The following is a 22,520-nucleotide window of genomic DNA, read 5'->3' on the forward strand; positions in this document are numbered from 1 at the left end:
TTCCTCACTTACAGCCATAAGTCTCTCAGGAGAGGACATGACCAGAAGTAATGATACAAGTCAGATATAGAGGATTGACAGCGAGGGCAAGAGGCCGAAGAAGACATACCTGCTAGAAACTGGCGATGTGAGGAGAAATATGCTTTGTGAAAAATATTCAAAACATTTCCTGATATTGGATAGCTGGGAGTAAGTTACGCGATAAGAAAGTGTTTTAGTAAGAATATCGCATGATAATGAGGGGATCACCTGCACCCACCTACTCATCCCAGTGCTCAGCCCTCATGCTGCATCGGTTGCCGTAGAAATGAATAGTGGATCGATTGCTTCTTTCAGAGTCGGCTTCTAGAAAGGCGCTCAGTGTTAAGTGCGTTGTCCCAATCCAAATCTGAAAACCATCTCATAACAGAAGCCACATAATGTTTAGCCTGCATAAAAGCAAAAGGGTTAATACGAAATAAGGTAAACTTTTTCGACACCTCCGTATAAGTAAAAGATCGTTTTAATGAAATATTGAGAAGAGTACCAATATTTTTCAAGCCTTCTTTATGGAGCTTTGTAATATGGAATGATGCCCCACCCCTCTAAAACTCCAGGTTTCCTATAAAAGGTAAAAAAATAGACTTGTGGGAACTTAAATTACAGCGATGACGAAGAATATGCCACACTTTTCGTGTGGACCACAACAGGGGATTACTGCGTATATGATTCGTAATTTCTTCATCGTGGATATGCAGTAAGCCTACTAAATTACAATCTTCTAGAAATTGGCCCTATAATTGATGAATTAGCGTAAAGGTCTTGGTCATGAAGCCAGTCCCGGAGATACCTCATTATAGCTGCGTGATTATAATTTAGGATGTGAGGAAAGTTAATGCCCCCGTTCACCTTGGTCTGCTGTAATTTGATCAGCCCAATGTGTGGGCGTTTGCATGGGCGTATCTATAATGGGTGCAGGGTGTGCGGGGCTCACGGGCCCATGGGTCCAGGGGGGCCCCGCACCGCACACCCTGCACCCATAATATACTTAGCTCTCTGGGGTCCCACGTCAGTGCGGGGGTCCGCTGCTGTAAAAACGTCTGGAAAATGGGCGCGGTGACCATTTTCCTGTCGTTTGCGCATGTGCAGTATAGGGAAAATGGTCACCGCTGCCATTTTCCTGGTGACCTGCACATGCGCTATGGACTCTGGGCACACTCTAACACTGAGCTTTGTGCGGCCAGCTGCCCAACGGAGAGGAGGGGGCCCATGATGGAGACCGCACACGGGCCCCCTCCTCACTAGAAACGCCCCTGGGCGTTTGGATCTCCATATAGGTTTTCTAAAAAGGGAGTTTAACAATTGGAGAACCTTCTGGGTTAAAAGAAGAGGAAGAAGTTGGAACAAGTATAGTAGCGTTGGGAAGGTTACCATCTTAATGAGATTGGGTCTTCCCATGTAGGATGGACAAAGGTGTTTCCAGCCCTCCAATTCCCTAGTTATATGTAGATGGGCGGTAGAACTGCGCTCTCGTTGACCAGGGGGTGGTGTGTTGTGGTTTCGGGGTGCTGCACCTTTGTGTGGGAGTACCTTTCCCGCACTGAAAACGTATGGGGGTAGGGGGGGTAAGGTGCGCTCTTCCTGCTAGTAATGGTGATCACCATTACTAGCAGGAAGAGCGCACCTTACCCCCCCTACCCTTAGTTATATGTGTAATTGCATTTGAAAGGTTAAGCGTACTGTATATAATTCAGATGGATGTTTGGGAAGTTGAATTCCCAAGTAGTCGATATTAGCCTTGGCAAATTTCACCAGCAAGTGATGACCCCAACAAGGGACTTGTATGTTTGGATGGAGATAGGATTGGATGGAGGCCTACAGATTTGGACAAATTCACTACATACCCTGAAATCTTCCCAAAATCCAAAAATTGGGATAAACTGTTCCCCAATGAAAACTCGGGATTATCAATATACAGTATTAGATCATCCGCAAAAGCAGTTTAATTTCTGCCGCCCCTACCTTAATCCCCTGGACCTCTGACCAGGACTGGAAAATCTGAAACAAAGAATCAATGTATAAATTAAACAATGGGGAGAGGTGGCACCCCTGGCAAATTCCTCTATGGATTGATTTCCACGAACCCCATTCACTAATAAAGTCGTAGTGGAATGAGAATAAAAATTTCGTATCAATCTAATAAATATAGGATCAAAACCCCTCCTTTCCAAACTAGCAAAAAGATGCGGCCAGGCTAGAGTCAAAAGCTTTGTGTGTGTCTAGGCTAAGTAACATGCCCCTCGGCCTCTCTCGACCAGTACCTGCCAGAACTGCCGCCAATGCCAAACAAATTGCTCTAACAGAGTGTCTGCCTCGCACAAATCCTGTCTGAAGCGGGGTCAACAAATCCGGCAAAATAGTCTGCAACCTATTGGCCATTATTTTAGCGAGCAATTTAAAGTCCGAATTCAAAAGCGAGATCGGACGGTATGATTCAGCTGATAATGGGTCTTTACCTGGTTTTGGGATGAGCGTTAGGTAGGCGCCAGTGAAGGACGGGAAGGCCGGTGCCTCATGCAGTATTTTATTATATAATTCCAACAGAGTTGGTGTTAAACTATCTTTTAAAAGTTTGTAATAGGAACCCGAAAAACCATCAGGTCCAGGAGACCTATGAAGGAGCAGAGTAGCTATCACACTATGGAGTTCTTCCTCCGATATATCTTTCGCTAACAATTCTCATTGTTCTTGGGTTAAAACAGGTAAGCGGGTTGCTGATAAAAGTGGTTCCTGTAGGCCCACCTCCACTGGAATCGACTGATAAAGATATGTGTAATAGGAATGATAATGAGATAAAATCTCTTTGGTGGTAAAATGTGTTCTATTAGATGAAGGATCCTAAATAGCTGTAATAAAGGATCTCCTTGCCCATGGTCTGGACATCAGTGCAAGGAGTTTGACAGGTTTGTTGCCCCATTTGCAATACATTTGCTTAGAATAATCCAGACGAGTTCTATTTTACGCCGACAGAAAAGACTCCAAGAGTTTCTCATTCCAGAGATATTCCTCAACAGTGTTCGTAGATTGACTAGATTGATATTGCCGGAACCCCCTGCCATTGCGATATACAATTCCTGGTATTGCTTCTTCGCTTCCCTTTTGAGTTTAGATACATATTGCAAGATATGGCCCCACATAACCGCCTTCGAAGCACTCCAGAACAAAACAATGTCTTGCCAGTGTTCCACATAGTCATCTAAATAATTGGACCAAGACATTGTTAAGAACCCTTTAAAGGCCTCTGATTTAGCCAGATAATCTGGAAATCGCCATAAACGATCCGCAGGAGGTTAAAGAAGCATGCCATAAATCCAAAGACAGTGGGTATGATCTGAGATTAATGGCCCTCATTCAGAGCCGTTCGCTATTTGCGGTCGGTCGTTCAAAAACAAGGGGTGGCTATTCAAATGATCCGTTCGCACATTGCAGTCTGTTCACACCTCTAAGTCTGAACGAGCGAGCAAAACATACGCTCGTTTTTTTGCTAAAAACGCCCCTTGGCCGCTCGCACCATACGTCATGTCCGCTATTTATTAGATTAATCGAGTACATCGTACAGCGTATGAACTGCTCGCTATTCTTGTGGTTGGTTTTTTCAACCGCTATTTTGCGAGCAGTTCTGAGTTAAAAAAAAACCAAGTGATGTGGTCAATGACGCTGCTGTATTAATTATGCACTCCCTTAAAACGCCCGTTTTGACCTTTAAGCACGCCTGCGTTCGAATTCCACTCCCCCGTTTTCAAGCACCTTCCCCTGTTACCACCCACATACGCCTCATTCTGTCACTCAAATTAGCAGGCATTCGCTATTTTGCGAGCACATGAATTTCGGCCGCACTGACTGGTTCGCGCATGCGTATAACGATCCGTACGCATGCGCAGTTGGGCAAACATCGCTCGGTGCGAACTAGCTGCCACTTACGAGTGGCTCTGAATCAAGCCCAATATCTCATGTATCTTTGATGCACTTACCTGTGTCATTAAAGAATTTGAAATTAGGTCAAAGTCAATCCTGGATAATGATTGGTGAGCTCGGGAAAGGTGAGTATATGTATGCTCTGAACCATGTAAAAGTCTCCATGGATCAGAAAGTTGATGTAAAATTTTGAGGGACTGTATATGAAACCAAGAGGATGTATTAGACTTATTTATCAGCAGAGACCTATCTATAGTGGGATCATCCACTGAATTATAATCCCCCGCTAAAAAGAACTCATGCACCGTTCTATGCGCTAGCCCCTGAGATAGTTTGCCAAAAATTGGTTTGGAGATATATTTGGAGCATATAAATTAACTATTGTATAATTACGTCCGTTGATGGACAAATCTACTAGTAGGTAACGACCCTCTGGATCTATAAGCTTTTCTAAGATGGAATAATGGAGATTCTGGTGAAATAGGATCACTACTCCTCTTGACTTAGATCTATAAGATGCTGGAATGCATTATCCAATCCTACTGGCCCAGAGGGCACTCTCATCTCCCTGTACCCAATGCGTCTCATGATGCAACAACACTATATCTGGATTTAGCTGGCACAGGTGGGTTACAACCTTTTTGCGTTTAATAGGTGTATTGAGGCCATTTACATTCCACGACATCAAATTTAAATGTGTAGTTATAGTAGGCTTATCCCCCAGGTTTAGCTGATCAGACATGGATTGATGAGAAAAAAGTAAACTGCAGAGGACCACTCACCTTAAAAAGGCCAACGAAAAAGCTAAGCAAAACAGGAATCAAATCAAGCCATTCATAACAACTGGGATCCCCGCTGGCACCCAATCCCGTGGCCCCGTCCCCTCCAACGATATGTTACACGCCTCGAGATCGTCGTATTCAGAAAAAAACTTAGCAAAGTTGTGATATGCAAATGAGTTATACAAAGTACATTCAAAATGATGAAAGCGACAAACAAGTGATGAACATGGTGTTTACCTTTTTATTTGTTGTGATACAAAATGGTGGGAATACACCACCAACTTCCACTGAGGATCCCGTCCCAAAGCAGGAGGATTCTCCATACAAACATAAGACAATAGTGTAGAACGTGAAAGGGGCCATGAGCCATAACAATTAAAATACAGAAAACAGATATAAAATAACAGAACACAGGCCTATATATCTGTAGGGCGTATAGAAAAATATATTGTCGCCACAGTTTCCTAGGAACAGCTTCTACATTAAATTACATATAATATTGAAAACAATATAGTGTTAATAGAGAAACAATCAAATGCTGTGAAGCCATCAAAAATTAGCATGGACCTAACAGAGTCTAGATTAAACCTTAGCGACTTAGTGAAAGGGCATTTTAAACACCCTACATAAATCGCAATAAGTGGGTAGACAGATTCAGTCATCTGGGTGCGGAGGGGAATCAGAAGGATCCCTAGTGAGGTGATCTTTGGCCAACTTAGCATCAGATCACAGGTCGGGGCCTGGAGTCACGTCCTGAGTATTCCGGGCCTATTCTATGTGCGCTCTCAATTTGTGGAGTTGTTGCCCCATCAAAAATCCCCAAAGCCTGAGGGATATGAATGCTAAGAAAATCAACTGAGGGCCCCTCACCGCTTCCGCTTCCGGGATCCCTGAACCTTAAATTGCTTCTTCTATCCCTATTCTCTAAATCATCCAATTTAGTAGAGAGGAATTGGATGGTTGGTGTCTGATGATCTATAGTTGCCTGTAAAACCATGAACCGTGTCTTCACAATCACTAGTGTGTTGTCCTACTGTCACTATCCTAGCTGTGTTAGGCTCAATTTTAGTAAAGGACGCTTCTAGACAAGTGTGGAGGTCCTCAATTTTTTTTATCAAGCAAAGGAATTAAAATTGTAATTGTTACCTTAACATTATCCTCTGATGAGGGAATGGAGGTGTGTTGAGAAGTACCTGCCGGCTGACTTCCACACGGACCTTCAGCAGAAAATAATGGAGGTGAGGGGGGAGAAGCAGATGCATTTGATTTTTGACGGTTCCTACCCATGGTTGCCTCAGATGTAGAATTAGAATGATGTGTTGGTGGAAATCTTTCTATGTACCTGTCCATGCCCTATTACGGGCAAGCAGAGAAAGATGCTTACAACCCTTCTAGAACCAAGCTGTCTACAATACACTCTGGATCAATTACAAAAATATCCAATATAAGCCTGTGTTTACCCTCAAAGACTCCTCATTGTTTAAATTGTTAAGACCTGTGAGGTGAATTGAGTCTAGGGGTTAAATTTACTAAAGTGAGAGTTTTCAGTAGTATTAGAAGAGATGTTGCCCATAGCAACCAATCAGAACCTACTTAACATTTGACTAGCACCTTCTAGAAGATAACAGCTAGAATCTGATTGGTTGCTATGGGCAACATCTCCACTTCTAAAACTCACACTTTAGTAAATTTAAGCCTATATGTTATCAACCTAAATTCCAATTCATTGATAACCGGCAAGGCCTGCAAGCATGAAACTTGCAAAAATAATGAATTACGTTAGAGAGCCCCCTAAATGGTTAAGAGGTCTATATAACAATAATGTCGTGCAGTCCCACATAGCTTACAGAAACTAAAACAGATACAATTTTTTATTTACTGTTTCCATTGCTTTTTAGATCATTTGTATACACTGGACCTGACTCAAGGTCACACGAAAGCGTCCACATAGAGTGGAGAAGTTGCCCAAAGCAATCAATCAGCTTCTGTCATTTAGCTAGCACAGTCTATGAAATGACAGACACTGATTGGTTGCTTGGGGCAGCTTCTACACTTTCTCTCTCTCCAAGGGTTGGTACATCTCCCCCCACAGTATGTACTGTATACTTGAACGTTTCTCATGCTGCGAAGCAGATCGCATGACTAATTTATGCACGCCCATGTAACAGAATTGAAATGGTCAGACATGCCTACATTTTTCTAACCACCCCCAAAATGCTGACCACCTGTCACTCACTTTGCGAATGGTTCCTCTATGTGAACGTAGTAGCAAAACAATCGCAATGTGGTGTCCGCGCATGCGCATTAGCAAACAATCGCTCATTCTACGGAAATATCTGCATTGCATCCCGTCTCAGAATCAGGCCCTAGGACTCCATGAATACTGCATGGTGGGGCCACCTGCATTCATTTATTTGTATAGACACCACACTCGCCAAAAACTTAATTTTGTGTAGGAGCCTGTTTCAGGGGTAAATTTACTTTATTTCTAGGGGGCAGTATAATTTCAACACCCAGACCACTTACGTCTGGCAGTCAGTTATCATTACCGCATCGTATAGCACAATTTGATAAAGGGACAATTCGGAAACCAAAACAATCTGGTGTTTACCTTATGTCGAAGCAGACCTGGCAAAAAGGGGTACAAAGTACCAGGGCTTTCCAAGTGGCGCAGCAATGCCCCCAACTTGGCATGACCATTCCCTCTTCAGCACCCTACTGCCCCCATGGCGCCAAAAATTCACAATAAACCGTTTTGTCCTCCTTTATATTGTAATGTAGCCATGTATATTATCCTGGTCCTGTATTGTATTGTACTGTAAGTCACTGGTCACCTATTTGTTTATGTACTTTGTAAGGTGCTGCGGAGCACTTATAAATAAATAATTGGGGCACTGCCTTCCTTCCTGATAAAGGACAAGGCTAAGATGCCATGTCACACACATCTTCTTGGTGGCTTATTTTGGATCAAGCTAAATATGGTTGTTGTCACTTACTTGAGATTATATTTGTCAAATGTTAGGACTTGGTGAGGACGAAGTGGCTTATTTACTAAGCAGTGTATTTTCAGAACCCCTGGTTTGTACAGATTTTGCCTGCCAGATTTAAAAGGACAATAATACTAACTGACACCTCCTACAGTGCTTTCCCTCTCCAAATAGTGTTACTGCAAAATACTTCTCTCGCTCCATCCTCCAACCCATCATATCTTTTCTACCTTCAACCTCCTCCTCTGCATCTCTCACCTCCTCACTTTCCACCATTGACTTTGATATCCACTTCACATACAAACTTGAAACCATCTGTTAAAGACATCTTCCACCGCCAGACCCTCCTATCCCTTTGCATCCAGCCTCCTCCTCTTCTCTCTCCCCATCTTCCTCTCCCATCCTGCCAACTCTGACTTCCTTCTCATCAGCTTTTGGAGATGATGTAATGACCCTTATATGACTCCCCCTCCCACATCGCCTTTGATACTATCCCCTCCTGCCTCCCCCGCTCCTTCTCTCACAGGCACTGTCCTCACTGCTTTCAAGCATGCTCTCCTCTTTCCCATTCTTAAAAACCCCACCTTGATCCTGACACACACTCTAATTACCGCCACCTCTCTTTCCTTCCGTTTGCCTCAAAGATCCACAAGCAGATTGTCTACAACCACCTTTCCTCCCACTTCCCTACTTGACCCACTTCAGGCTGGTTTTCATCCTCTCCACTCTACAAAAAACAGCCTTCACTAAAGTCACTATTGACCTTCGATCTTCCAGATCCAAAGGCCTCTACTCTCTTCTTATTCTCCTTAACCTCTCTGCTGCTTTAGACTGTAGACCACCTCTCCTCCAGCAAATCCTTCACTCCCTTGGTTTGCATGAGACGACCCTCACCTGGCTTTCCTCCTACCTCTCTGGTCGCCTTTTTCTTGGTCTCTTCTCATGACTTCACTTCTCTGACTCTTCCACTTAGTGATCTCTTTTGGACTCCAATATCATCTCTAGGCAGGAAGATGAAAATTTTTCCACTTAACATTAACCCTCCTCCTATTATTTTCTCACCATATTCACACTTGGGCAACACTTCGAAGTCACCAAATTACAGACAGTAGACACACCTACCATACAACACATCTACAATCACCACACCACCACCTCCACTCACATACATCCCAACACCCACACACCTATGCATGAACACCCCCCCCCCCCCCCGAGTCACCCCCCCACTGTGTATTACACACGCATCACCCCATTCACCAACACACACTCCCCAATACCACAACCCAAACTAGCCAATTTGTCAAATTAGTCAATTATATCCTTACGCAACCCAATGCATGGTATCACTCACCTGTAGAAGCTCCGAAACTTGAAAACTATTACCAAAATATCTTAAAATGTGGAGGAGTTGGACTATGGCCTTTAGAGATACTGGAGTATTGGGAGATATGATCCACAACCAACTCTCAAAAATGTCCTACTTCGAGAAGTCACATCTGAATGGTGTATAGTGGCCATGTATTTCACCCGGAAGGCATCATCTTATGTTTTTCTTTCTCCGAGGGACATTTATCCAATGTGAGAACTCGCTTTTTTACAAATTTAACAGTTGAGTCAAGATGGTATTTGAAGTCATGATTCTGTGGCACATCATGTGTTTTTCTTGTGGAAGTGGCTTCCCGTGTGATTGGCATTCTACAAGTGGGAGAGCACAGAGTTATCGGAGTTGCAGGGATTCTTTGCTATTGCGCGCGCGCTTAAATCTCTAAAAACTTGTACAGCGCATTTGTCCCATGGCGTGTACGCATGGTATGCAATCGGGAAGCCGGCTGACATTATACTGACAGCCGGCTTCCCGATTGTCATATCCCGGCGAGGGTGAAATGACCAGCTTCTAGATGTAGACGTCGGTCATTTTACCGATGCCGGGAGACCGGTGCCCGGCGTCCCATTCGAAGAGATGCCGGGCGCCGCTGCGGACAGCCACGGGGGGGGTTAGGTTTAGGGCTACTGGGGGGGACTTAGGGTTAGGCACCCCCCTGGGAGGCTAGGGTTAGGCTAGGGGGCAGGGAGGGTTAGGGTTAGGCACCCCCGGGGAGGACTTAGGGTTAGGCACCTCCCAGGGGACTTAGGTTTAGGAGGCGGGGAAGGGGGGGTTAGGCTTAGGTACTTAGAGGGGGGATTAGGGTTAGGCACTGGGGGGAAGGTTAGGGTTAGGGGGTTTAGGTTAGTTCATACTTACCTGGGGACGATCGGGATTTTCAGCCGTGTTGGTCTGTCGCTGTCGGCAGACCATATGTATTCCGTTCGCACACAGGCGCAGCTCCAATTGAGAAATACACGGTGACAGAAATGTATTGGGTGTTCCTGATGACTAGGAGTGGGATGTAGCTTAAATCCCGGCTGTTGGTGCCGGAATCCCGACACCAGTCAGAATTATTGGGGTTGGGGGGAGGGTTAAGGGTTAATCACAAGGATGAAGGTTAGGCTGCAAGGGGGGGGTAGGTTTAGGGACTAGGGGGAAGGTTAGGTTGTGGGGGGGAGGGTTAGGGGTTAATCACTAGGAGGAAGGTTAGGCTGCAAGGGGGGGTAGGTTTAGGGACTATGGGGAAGGTTAGGCTGTGGGGGGGAGGGTTAGGCACTTGAGGGAGGGTTAGGATGCAGGGGGAAGAGTTAGGCACTAGGCGGAAGGTAAGGTTTGGGCTGTGGTGGAGAGGGTTAGACAGGTGCAGGTATCCTAACCCTGTGGGGATGCCAGCATCGGAATTCTGACTGCTGGTATCCTGAGCACTGGCATCCCGTACCCAATCCCTATGAGATGGCTATTAATAATTATAATTTTATTTATACGGCACTTTTCTCCATCAGGACTCAAAGTCGCTTTACAGCATTAGAAACAAAGCGCAGAGGTTTAGTATTACAGAAAGAAGAAAACAAACTGAAAACAGTCAACATAGTGGGTATGATGGACATATTGCAGGGTCGATGGAGCCATTTTGGGTAATAACTTCTACGGGTTTCATATCCCACACACAAAGGGTACCAGGCGAGGCAGCCATTTTGGGTGTGCTACATAGGTCACCCCAGAGCCGTAACTAGACTTTTTGGTGCCCTGTGCCAGAGAGAGCATTGACACCCCCCATCCCAATTTATAAAGATAGTGCACCTGAAAAAGGGCCAGGAGATGCTGGGGATAAAAGAAGAGGAAGCTACAAGTGAGAATGATTAAAACAGAAAATTGACAGGCTCAAACAGCTCCCCCTGCCCTGCGGTGCCCTATGCCATGGCAATGGTCGCACTACCCTAGTTACAGCCCATGGGTAAGTTCCAGAGTACTAAATCTAAGAGCAGGGGCCTTACATAGCCAGCAGATCCAAGTATTTTTCATCCCACCCAGGGTGTACCACGTGAGGCAGCCATCTTGGACCCACTACGAAGGTTACAGTGTGTGAAATACCATACAATGAACAAATACAGCTCACTGAAACATGTGTGGTGTGATATGCACTACATGAATAAATCCACAAGTTGCTCATCCTGCCCAAGGCAGCACCATCTGAGGCAGCCATCTTGGGCGCCATATTCAGATGCAGAGTTGGCCCATGTTATGGGAATGTCACTGAAGTGGTTTCTTACTCAGACATTTCAATCACTCAGATTAGAGGCCGTGCTGTGATGGAGAATCTGCTCTTACCACCTTACCTTGGCGCAAGTTTCGATGGTGCATCTAAAGATGCACCAGACTGTATTACAGCGCCTGAAGACACTCAGAGTGGGTGTCTCAGATCCTCATACAGTCAGACCCATGCCTGTACAGCAAGGTAAGGGCTGATACTAGTGGCAGCAGCGTGCGACCCCAGTGGCATAACTAAGTGGGGATGGGTAGGGGCACGCGCCCTGGCCGCCGTCAGTAGTTAGTGTGTAATGTGGTCCGCACTAAACAGTAAAACAAACACTGCCATTGGTCCTGGGTAGTACACTCACTGACAGTGATTGTACTACCCGGCGGCGGTGTGTTTGTTTTAGCAGCCAATAAGAGTCAGACAGACTCACATTGGCTGCTACACCCAGGGCCGGAGGTCACTCATGAGCTCCGCCTTCTAGCTCCCTTAGTGGGTGAAGGGAGAGACGCCATAGTGCGGGACCAGAGGAGCAGACGGCGGCAGGCGCAGGAGCGGGGATTCAGGTAAGTATAATGTGTGTCTGTTTTATGTGTAAGGGGCACTGTATAATGGGCACTGTATAAGGGGCACTGCATAAAGGGGCATTGCATAATGTGCACTACAACAGGGGGCATTTCATAAGGGGCACAGCTACAGTGGGCATTCCATGAGGGGCACTACTACTGGAGGCATTGCATAAGGGCCACTACGACTGAGGGCCTTAAGGTGGATATCGAATGGAAAGGAATGCTCCCAGTGTGACGGGAAACAGTGGTGTCATGACACGTCCCATTTTTCAGTGACCACGCCCTTTGTGGTTTGCGGTCACACCCACTTTTGCAGCACGCGCACAGTGGGGTGGATGGGGGGGTGTCGTCCGTTTTCACCTTGTCCTGGACTCCAAATACCCTAGTTAAGCCACTATGCAACTCCCAAGCGACTTTTTAATACATTTAAACTGCTTCTTACCCCTCCCTCACCCAAACCACCTGCTACTATCTGTGCACAAGATCTTGCCTCCTATTTCAAGGACAAGATTGATAATATCCGAAATGAAATGTTATTCTCTTCATCAGCTAGTGACCTACTCAATTCCCTACCTGAACCCTCTGGCACATTCTCTTCATTTGACCCCACAAACGATGATGAAGTATCTACACTCTTCTCATCCTCCTACTCTATTACCTCTCCTCTAGATCCTATACCCTCACAAATTAGTAAAGCTCTGTCTCCTGTGCTCATCCCAACCCTAACTAAAATCTGTAATCTCTCTCTTTCTACTGGCATCTTTCCATCACTGTTCAAGCATGCAGTGATTACTCCTATTCTGAAAATACAAAATTCTGACCCTAACACTCTCTAATTACCGTCCTATCTCCCATGCCCCTCCAAACTACTGGAGAGACTTGTCTACACCCGCCTCACACACTTTCTTAACACCCACAACTTATTGGACCCACTTCAGTCTGGCTTTCGTTCCCAGCACTCCACAGAGACAGCACTGACTAAGGTAGTAAATGATTTGGTCACTGCCAAGGCTAAAGGCCATTAGTCACTCCTAATTCTTCTAGATCTCTCTGCTGCTTTTGACACTGTTGACCAGTCTCTTCTCGTACAAACATTACAATCCCTAGGTCTTAAGTGTCACAATTGGTGTCTGCGAGTTACCTGTCTCAGGTGGCGATCGGGTTTCAACTGAGGCCGGCATGACTGGAACCACAGATGATGTAGATGAATAGCTCTTTTATTATAAGAAGTGGGTAGCAGTGAGAACTGCCTTTGGTGATGAGTGACTGGAACTGGAAACTTGAGACGTTGGAATGTGACCAGAAGGAACTTGGAGGGACCGGACTGGGACCGGCAGGTAGGCTGACTGAGCTGGTCGGGTTACTAGTAGATGGGCTTACAGACGGATGGTAGCGTGGAAGCTACTTGTTGTGGCTTGGGAAGCCGTGGGTAGACGTTGGTAGCTGAGTGGCTACGTGGAGTGGCTGGATAGCCGTGGGTGGACGCTGGTATCTGGGTGGCTACGTGGAGTGGCCGGTTAGCCGTGGGTAGATGCTGGTAGCTGGGTGGCTACGTGGAGCGGCCGGTTAGCCATGGGTAGATGCTGGTAGCTGGGTAGCTACGTGGAGCGGCTGGATAGCCGTGGGTAGACGCTGGTAGCTGGGTGGCTACGTGGAGCGGCTGGATAGCCGTGGGTAGACGCTGGTAGCTGGGTGGCTACGTGGATAGAACTGATGAGCTTGGAACTTGACTCTGGACTGGAACAATGTGGACTGAACTGGTATAACGTGACAATGGCTGAAGGGAAATCAGGTAATGCTGAGATGAAGGTTAAACAGGGTGATCCGGAAATGCTGTGACAAGGTTGGAACTCAGGTGCAGACTGGATAGGATAATTGGGAATAACAGGTTTCAGGAAGGAATGGGTAGGTTTGGGAATTTTAGGTTCAGGGAGGGAGTAGGTAGGTAAAAGGAGCAGGAGTTGATCCACAGCAGTAAGCAAGGCAGGGTGACACGATGCAGATTTACAGAGTGCCAGGGACCAACCAGGAGTAGGACTAGCAGCAGAGCACAGGCCAGGTTTTGCTGTAACAGGACGACTGGATGCCAGGTATTACTGTAGCAGGTTTCAGGGATACACTTGAATGCAGAAACAGCATGAACCATACACCACCAAGGCACAACATGCAGAGGGAGTATTCATCTCTGCAGCTCTGAGAATCAGAACCACACCTATGATTCCAATCAGGGCTAGCAGTGCTCACAGACAGAGGAGAGGCCAGGTGCAATAATCAGAGCAAATCCTCCAAGCAAATTACACACACAGATCCATGGGGAAGCTGACAGGGGTAAGTCCCAAGGCAAAAAGGTGACAACTAGACAGGGTCGTGACAGTACCCCCCTCTTTATGGGTGGACTCCGGACACCAAAACAAAAACTTTCTTCAGACATCTTCCCAATTTCTTGGGATACTTGGAGTGGAAAGTCTACAAAGGAGACAGTTCAAGACCTTCGCCGATTCTTCTTTTTGCTGCGACAATGTTTTGTGCCAACCAACGGACCAGGAATCTTTGGTAACTCCTGTGGAAATATGTGGCTGGGAAGGACAGGATCAGAATTTTGGGAGGAACAGTAGCAGAAAGGGGACAAGGAGGTGTGTGCACAAGTCATGTTCTGGGTTACAGATTCAAAAGTGCTGCTCTCTTGGGATGCCTGGAATTCGGCACGCTGGCCCTTGAAAACTTGACCTTGTTCGGATTTCAGAGGAGTGGAGGACGAATTCTTGGTAGCACAAACAGAGTGCTTGGACAATATTTTGGAACTGAGAACTTCGCTAGAATTTTGGTTTACAGGGTAAGGACCAAATTCTTTGACAACAGCTTCACTGAAAGTCTTTATATTTTGAAGCATTGGATCTTTGGAGTTGTAAATAGGGGCAACCCAGTCCCAAGCTTTACCTTGAAAAGATGAGATAACAAACTCTACAATATTAGTAGACTTGACTCCACATGGCAGAGAAGAAGTCATCATACCGAAGAATTGTTTCAATAAAGCATAGTATTGAGATAAGTCCCCATCAAAATAAATGCATGGTGAAGTATCTGACGAATCCTGTGTGTTCAAGGATTGTGGAGCACTTTCAGGTGCCTGGCAGGAGGAAATTTGAGGATGCTCCGATTGATGAGGAGTCAAAATAACTGAAGCTGACCGATGTTCAGAATTCGGACCAATTGATGGAACTGGAAGGAGTCCTGGGGAGCTAGAGACAGTAGCATCAACAATCAAAGCTGAGAACAGACTACAGAGATTGTCATCTTCTGGAACAATATATGCAGGAGACGGTGAACAGGAACCATAATCAGATTTTGTAGTACAAGACACTTTTCCCTGATAACAGGAACTTGAAACCCCCTCCTGAGGCATGAGACTTGAGACCCCCTCCTGGGGCGCGAGACTTGAGACCCCCTCCTGGGGCGCGAGACTTGAGACCCCCTCCTGGGGCACGAGACTTGAGACCCCCTCCTGGGGCGTGAGACTTGAGACCCCCTCCTGGGGCGTGAGACTTGAGACCCCCTCCTGGGGCACGAGACTTGAAACCCCTCCTGGGGTACGAGACTTGAAACCCCTCCTGGGGCTGCTGACTGGAGTCCCCTACTGGGACAAGCAGAATCCGGGCAGGGACCGGAACGGGCAGAATGCGGGCAGGGACCGGAACGGGCAAAATCCGGGCAGGGACCGGAATGGGCAAAATCCGGGCAGGGACCGGAACGGGCAAAATCCGGGCAGGGACCGGAAGGGGCAAAATCCGGGCTGGGACCGGAAGGGGCAGAATCCGGGCTGGGACCGGAAGGGGCAGAATCCGGGCTGCGACCGGAACGGGCAGAATCCGGGCTGCGACCGGAACGGGCACTGAGACGTTGATACTTGGAACCACTGCTGGAGTTGCAAAGGAAACAGTCTTTAATTAAGTGGTCAGAACTCCCACAATAGAGGCAGAGCTGTAAATCTTTGCGCCGCTGGCGTTCAGCCACAGAGAGCTTGGGGCGTGGGTAACTATGATGTCTGACATTACTTGGTTCGGAAGAATCCTTGTTTCTTAGGGATTCCAAGGCAGAGGTTTTAGTCGAGACAGAGGCAGCTCTAAGAAATTCAGGAATTATCTGAAAAATGTTGCTGAGTAGAGCCTGAAGCTGTTCCAGCAGTCGATGGAAGGTAGTTAGGGGTTGAGGTAAGGTTTGGGTAACATCTAGCCGGTTATTCAGGATTTGCAAAAGCTGTAGCACTTGATGCTGTATGGCCTCCTGTGAATCCAAGCGGGTGACCAGGTTACGGAAAGCATCTATTCCCTTAGTAGGTGCTTGATCCGCCACCATCGTTGGGCCTGAACATTCTGTCACAATTGGTGTCTGCGAGTTACCTGTCTCAGGTGGTGATCGGGTTTCAACGGAGGCCGGCATGACTGGAACCACAGATGATGTAGATGAATAGCTCTTTTATTATAAGAAGTGGGTAGCAGTGAGAACTGCCTTTGGTGATGAGTGACTGGAACTGGAAACTTGAGACGTTGGAATGTGACCAGAAGGAACTTGGAGGGACCGGACTGGGACCGGCAGGTAGGCTGACTGAGCTGGTCGGGTTACTAGTAGATGGGCTTACAGACGGATGGTAGCGTGGAAGCTACTTGTTGTGGCTTGGGAAGCCGTGGGTAGATGTTGGTAGCTGGGTGGCTACGTGGAGCGGCTGGATAGCCGTGGGTAAACGCTGGTATCTGCGTAGCTACGTGGAGCGGCAGGATAGCCGTGGGTGGACGCTGGTATCTGGGTGACTATGTGGAGTGGCCGGTTAGCCGTGGGTAGACGCTGGTAGCTGGGTGGCTACGTGGAGCGGCTGGATAGCCATGGGTAGACGCTGGTAGCTGGGTAGCTACGTGGAGCGGCTGGATAGCCGTGGGTAGATGCTGTAGCTGGGTGGCTATGTGGAGCGGCTGGATAGCCGTGGGTAGACGCTGGTAGCTGGGTGGCTACGTGGATAGAACTGATGAGCTTGGAACTTGACTCTGGACTGGAACAATGTGGACTGAACTGGTATAACGTGAAGGGAAATCAGGTAATGCTGAGATGAGGGTTAAACAGGGTGATCCGGAAATGCTGTGACAAGGTTGGAACTCAGGTGCAGGCTGGATAGGATAATTGTGAATAACAGGTTTCAGGAAGGAATGGGTAGGTTTGGGAATTTTAGGTTCAGGGAGGGAGTAGGTAGGTAAAAGGAGCAGGAGTTGATCCACAGCAGTAAGCAAGGCAGGGTGACACGATGCAGGTTTACAGAGTGCCAGGGACCAACCAGGAGTAGGACTAGCAGCAGAGCACAGGCCAGGTATTGCTGTAACAGGACGACTGGATGCCAGGTATTACTGTAGCAGGTTTCAGGGATACACTTGAATGCAGAAACAGCATGAACCATACACCACGGGAAGATGAGATGTTCAGGCCCAGAATGCTATCAGGAGAGGATATATATACCATGGGTCTGGCAGCAATTGGTGGATACGGACAGGTGGTCTGGTAGTAGCATTCTAAGTGGTGGAAGGCACAACATGCAGAGGGAGTATTCATCTCTGCAGCTCTGAGAATCAGAACCACACCTGTGATTCCAATCAGGGCTAGCAGTGCTCACAGACAGAGGAGAGGCCAGGTGCAATAATCAGAGCAAATCCCCCAAGCAAATTACACACACAGATCCATGGGGAAGCTGACAGGGGTAAGTCCCAAGGCAAAAAGGTGACAACTAGACAGGGTCGTGACATTAAGGGCTCTTTCTTGGTTCTCTTCCTACCTATCTGATCGCTCTTTTTGTGTTCGTTTTTCTGATTCTGCCTCCTCTTCTCTACCTCTATCAGTTAGAGTACCGCAAGGCTCTGTCTTAGGTCCTTTGCTATTCTCAATCTATACCACCTCTCTTGGCAAACTAATCCGCTCTTTTGGATTTCAGTACCATCTGTATGCGGATGATACTCAAATCTTCCTATCCTTTCCAGATTTATCACCATCTGTATTGGTCCGTGTCACTGAATGTATTTCTGCCATTTCAACTTGGATGTCATCTTGCTACCTGAAACTTAATATTTGTAAAACAGAATTAATTATATTTCCACCGGCCAATAACAGTTACCAATCTGATCTCTTTATCACTGTTGATAACTCAACAATCCACCCCACCCCACAAGCTCGCTACTTTGGTGTCATCCTTGATTCTGAACTGTCCTTTGTTCCCCACATTCAATCTGTCTCAAAATCATGTTACATACATCTAAAAAACATATACAAAGTTCGACCATATCTCACACAAGACACTGCAAAAACTCTAATCCATGCACTCATTATTTCCCGCATTGACTATTGCAATAGTCTCCTTAGTGGTCTTCGCAAAAACAGGCTATCGCCATTACAATCCATTATGAATGCAGCTGTGAGGCTTATCTTCCTTGCCAAACGTTCATCTTCTGCTGCCCCGCTCTGTCAGTCCCTCCATTGGTTGCCGGTTTTCTACCGTATTCAATACAAAATACTGTTACTTACACATAAGGCCATTAACCAAATTACACCAACATACATCTCTTCACTCATCTCAAAATATCTCCGAACCCGACCTCTCCGTTTAGCACAAGATCTGCTTCTCTCATGCCCGCGCATTACTTGCTCCCATTTCCGGTTACAGGACTTTCTTCGGGCTGCACCCACTCTATGGAATGCCTTACCACGCACAATAAGACTTACCTCTAGTCTTCAATCCTTCAAGCGTTCCCTGAAAACTCACCTCTTCAGACAAGCTTATCAGATTCCAGAACTGACCACATAACCTTCATAGCTTCCATGTCTTATTACATCCCCTCTCACAGTCCACACATAACCTCACATATTGTCTTTCTTTCACATACTCCTGACATTTGGCCGACATTCCTGTGTGACTGGATCATGCAGCCCACCAAGAAACTCTGCATTCTGGCCGGACCAAATTGCAATATATATAGCACCTATCCTTGTGTATCAATTGTAAGCTTGCAAGCAGGGCCCTCTTACCTCTATGTCTGTCTGTTATTACCCTGTTTTGTTCTATAAATGTTTCCAATTGTAAAGCGCAACGGAATATGCTGCGCTATATAAGAAACTGTTAATAAATAAATAAATTAATAAATAAACTCAGACCCATATTGGGATATAGTAACAAGGCACTATGATTTATTTGACGTGTAACGTTACATACAGCACAGGAAATGTGTTAGACATCATGCACTGTGGATTACATTTTATTTAAATTTTTTGAGAACATATGAAAGAAAATATTTCAACATCTGTAGAAAGTAGAGTTCTATCACCACGTGAAAATCAAACATTTATTTTTATGCAAATCTGTGGATTTATACTGAGGCGTCACTGGTATAAGTTGGGCAGCATCTTAACACACACACAATATATCGTTCCGAGGCAGATCAGAATGCAATATCGAGCGGACCGTAAAGCGTGTACGCCCGATAGCACATGCGCGGTGGTCGTTCATTGCATCGTCACATCTGCTAAGCTGCACGGTAGATGGGACATTGTATTCTATGATGCCGCATGGAACTATACTGTATATTGCACGGTCATACACCGGATAATGTAGTGTGTACGGCGCTTGCGGTATATTGTTCCCTCACGTTGTGCTGTCGGCTGAGTACATATCGTATAGTGTGTCCCAGTTTAGCTTGGATTACTTTGTGCTGCCCTTAACCTTTTCCTCAGTCAATGTTCTGGTTGTATCAGTATATGATGATCATAGCTGGGTACATACTGTGGGGCCCAGTCAAGATGTCTTTTTCTTTCACAGGAGTGAAGAGACTGCTGATGAGTGAAGAGACTGCTGATGTGGTCACTCTAAGCACATCAAGGAGACGGGGTCCTGTTCCTTGCGTGTGCTATTTAATACATCTGGGCAGTATAATTGTATCCTGCAATGCTAATATTGCTCCCAGATAGCACTGCAAGTGTGATTAGTGATAAATGGGCCCCTAATGCATCCAAGGTAAGGGACTGTTGGTTCTTTTTTAGGATGCGAAGCATATTTTATGTTTGCACCCCGTAAAGCAGCTTTATTGTGAAAAGTTTCTGTCAAGATAAAAATCTAAGTATTCCTGGATGAAAGGAGATATGGTTTCTTTAAAGTGGGGGATTTTCAAAAGTACCTTTGAGAATTCTGTAGTACATCAGATGTTATGCTAACAGTGCAGTGATCAGACCAAGGACTGTCAATAATATCAGCACCAGATAGACAACAAATCATTGGGTCTATGTACTAAGCCTTGGAGAGAGTTAAAGTACCAACCGATCGGCTCCTAACTGTGATTGTTAAAAGCTGTGAAAAATGACAGTTAGGAGCTGATTGGTTGGTACTTTATCTCTCTCTCCAAGGCTTAGTACATAGACCCCCATGTGACTAGATGCCATTACTATAGCGATACAGATAGTACCAATGGGGGCACGAGAAGAAGGTAAAGTCATGTGTGTAATGTTTAAGGCCATATTTTATTTATTGTTAAACAGACTGTAATGCAGGCGAATCTCTTTTCTTACTTTTGTTTATATCCTACTATAGCATAGAAAATTCAAACTGGACAAAATGTAATACACTAAAAACCCAATTTACAACTCCCCAACATGTAAGAAGTCACTCAGTACAAAAGATTTTAAAATAGTAACACTTTTATTAGTGCTCTAACGCTCTCACACATGATGTAACGATGGCCTTACAGATTTCATCACATCGTGAAATAATAAAAGTGCTGCATACATACAGTAGGTCCGTACACTGTAGATATACGTATAGGAAAATGTCATCTAAATTAATCAGTGATAGCAATCAAAAGCATTATCTCCTCCAGCTGTGACTCCGTGTTACAAGACGTGATATATTCACAGCCCGGTCCTGGATACAATGCCTGTGCGTCAAATCAAGTATGCAAAGAGTTTATCATGTACTGTTCAGTGACAGATACGCTGCCATTCAGCCACAGACCACTGCCCCGTTACTGGTTATAAATGTACGGATTTGTGCTGTCAGTCCTCAGAGGCTGTCACTGACATTACCGGAAATTCAATTTCTACATAGACTTTTTGCCTGTGGCTGACTTAAGTTGTTATCGCTCTACCTAAAAATTACAAAAACAACAACATAAATGCCTGTGGGAAGCAGCCTTCTTGGCAACCAAAGCATATACACAATCGCTGGGAGAAAACGCAGCCGCCATCTTTTCACCCGATCACAGTCAGGGGAGTGAAGGCTACTTTTGCTCTTTATCAGCTGATGACGGACAGTTACAAAGCCTTTCAAAGAGCAAAGTGGAAGTATTGACTTGAGCAACCAATCAGATTCTATCATTTCATGGAATATACTAGATAAATGATAGCTATAATCTGATTGGAGGCTATGGGTAACTCCTCCACTTATCGTCTTTGGATGGTTTAATAAATCTTCTATATGATTTGCTTCTATTATAGATGAAGAACCGATTTAAAACAGGGTGCAAAACATTTTAAGATAGTATTATATTGTAACGTCATAGGACCTGATTCAGTACGGTTCACAACTGCGATTACAATAGCGATCACGCACGCAGTCTCACTGCAAAGGTATGCTAATCCTCTGCGATCGCTATGCCGTCACAGAACAAGGACATCCACCTTACCTTACACACATCCGTAATACTCAGCTAGACAGCGAAACCATCGGTAACATGGAGTACCATCGCAGCCTGAAGCACACTTGCACAAGCTCTGACCTTACTCAGGAATTGCTAACCTTGTCGCATGCAGTGAAAGGCCAAGCTGCTTATGGCATCGCAGTGGCTAATTTATGCACGCCCCCTTAGTTTCGCCGACCCCCCCCCCACAAACGATACTTCCCGTCAATCACTCTGCGCTGGGTCTGCGTAGTCACTGTGATCACAGTGGAGTGTTCGCGCACACACACTGCGATGCATTCGTATGTGCAGAACGCCACAATCGTCCGTCTGCGTACATAATCGCACTTGCTATCCATGCTGAATCAGACCCATAGTCCATAAAGGAGAATGATGTAGCATCCCAATATGGTCGATGCAAGTTAGGATGCATGTGTCCCTGGCAAGTTAGGATGCATGTGTCCCTGGTTATTAACAACACATAATGCAGGGAGCCAATTTGTATGATTAAGTCATAGTCACAGTTATGGAGACTATCAATCACTAGGAACCAGGAGGGTAAGTCAGGGGCGTTTCTAGTGAGGAGGGGGCCCGTGTGCAGTCTCCGACACGGGCCCCCTCCTCTCCACCCGGCAGCGCACTGAGCTGTGCACGGCCTTATATGCCCAGAGTCTATAATGAATGCACAGGTCACCGGGAAAATGGCTGCGGCGCCCATTTTCCCTGTACTGCGCATGCGCAAATGACGGGAAAATGGCCGCTGCGGCCATTTTCAAGACGTGGGACTCCGGAGAGGTAAGTAATAATATGGGTGCAGGGTGTGTGGTGCCGGGCCCACCTGGACCCAGGGGCCCGTGTTCCCCGCACCCATTATAGATACGCTCCTGGGGTAAGTGCTCTCAATGGTTGTTAT

The 22,520-nt window shown here is 46.1% G+C and overlaps 1 pseudogene; it reads right to left on the reverse strand.

The window, feature by feature from the left end:
- Window positions 1-9,249: 9,249 nt before the first annotated feature.
- The window catches only part of LOC148474584 (dual specificity tyrosine-phosphorylation-regulated kinase 2 pseudogene), a 29,284-nt pseudogene continuing 16,013 nt past the window's right edge, over window positions 9,250-22,520 (reverse strand).

This window comes from Taudactylus pleione, unplaced genomic scaffold (genome assembly GCF_031769625.1).
Source record: "Taudactylus pleione unplaced genomic scaffold, aTauple2 ptg000828l, whole genome shotgun sequence".
NCBI classification, from domain to species: domain Eukaryota; kingdom Metazoa; phylum Chordata; class Amphibia; order Anura; family Myobatrachidae; genus Taudactylus; species Taudactylus pleione.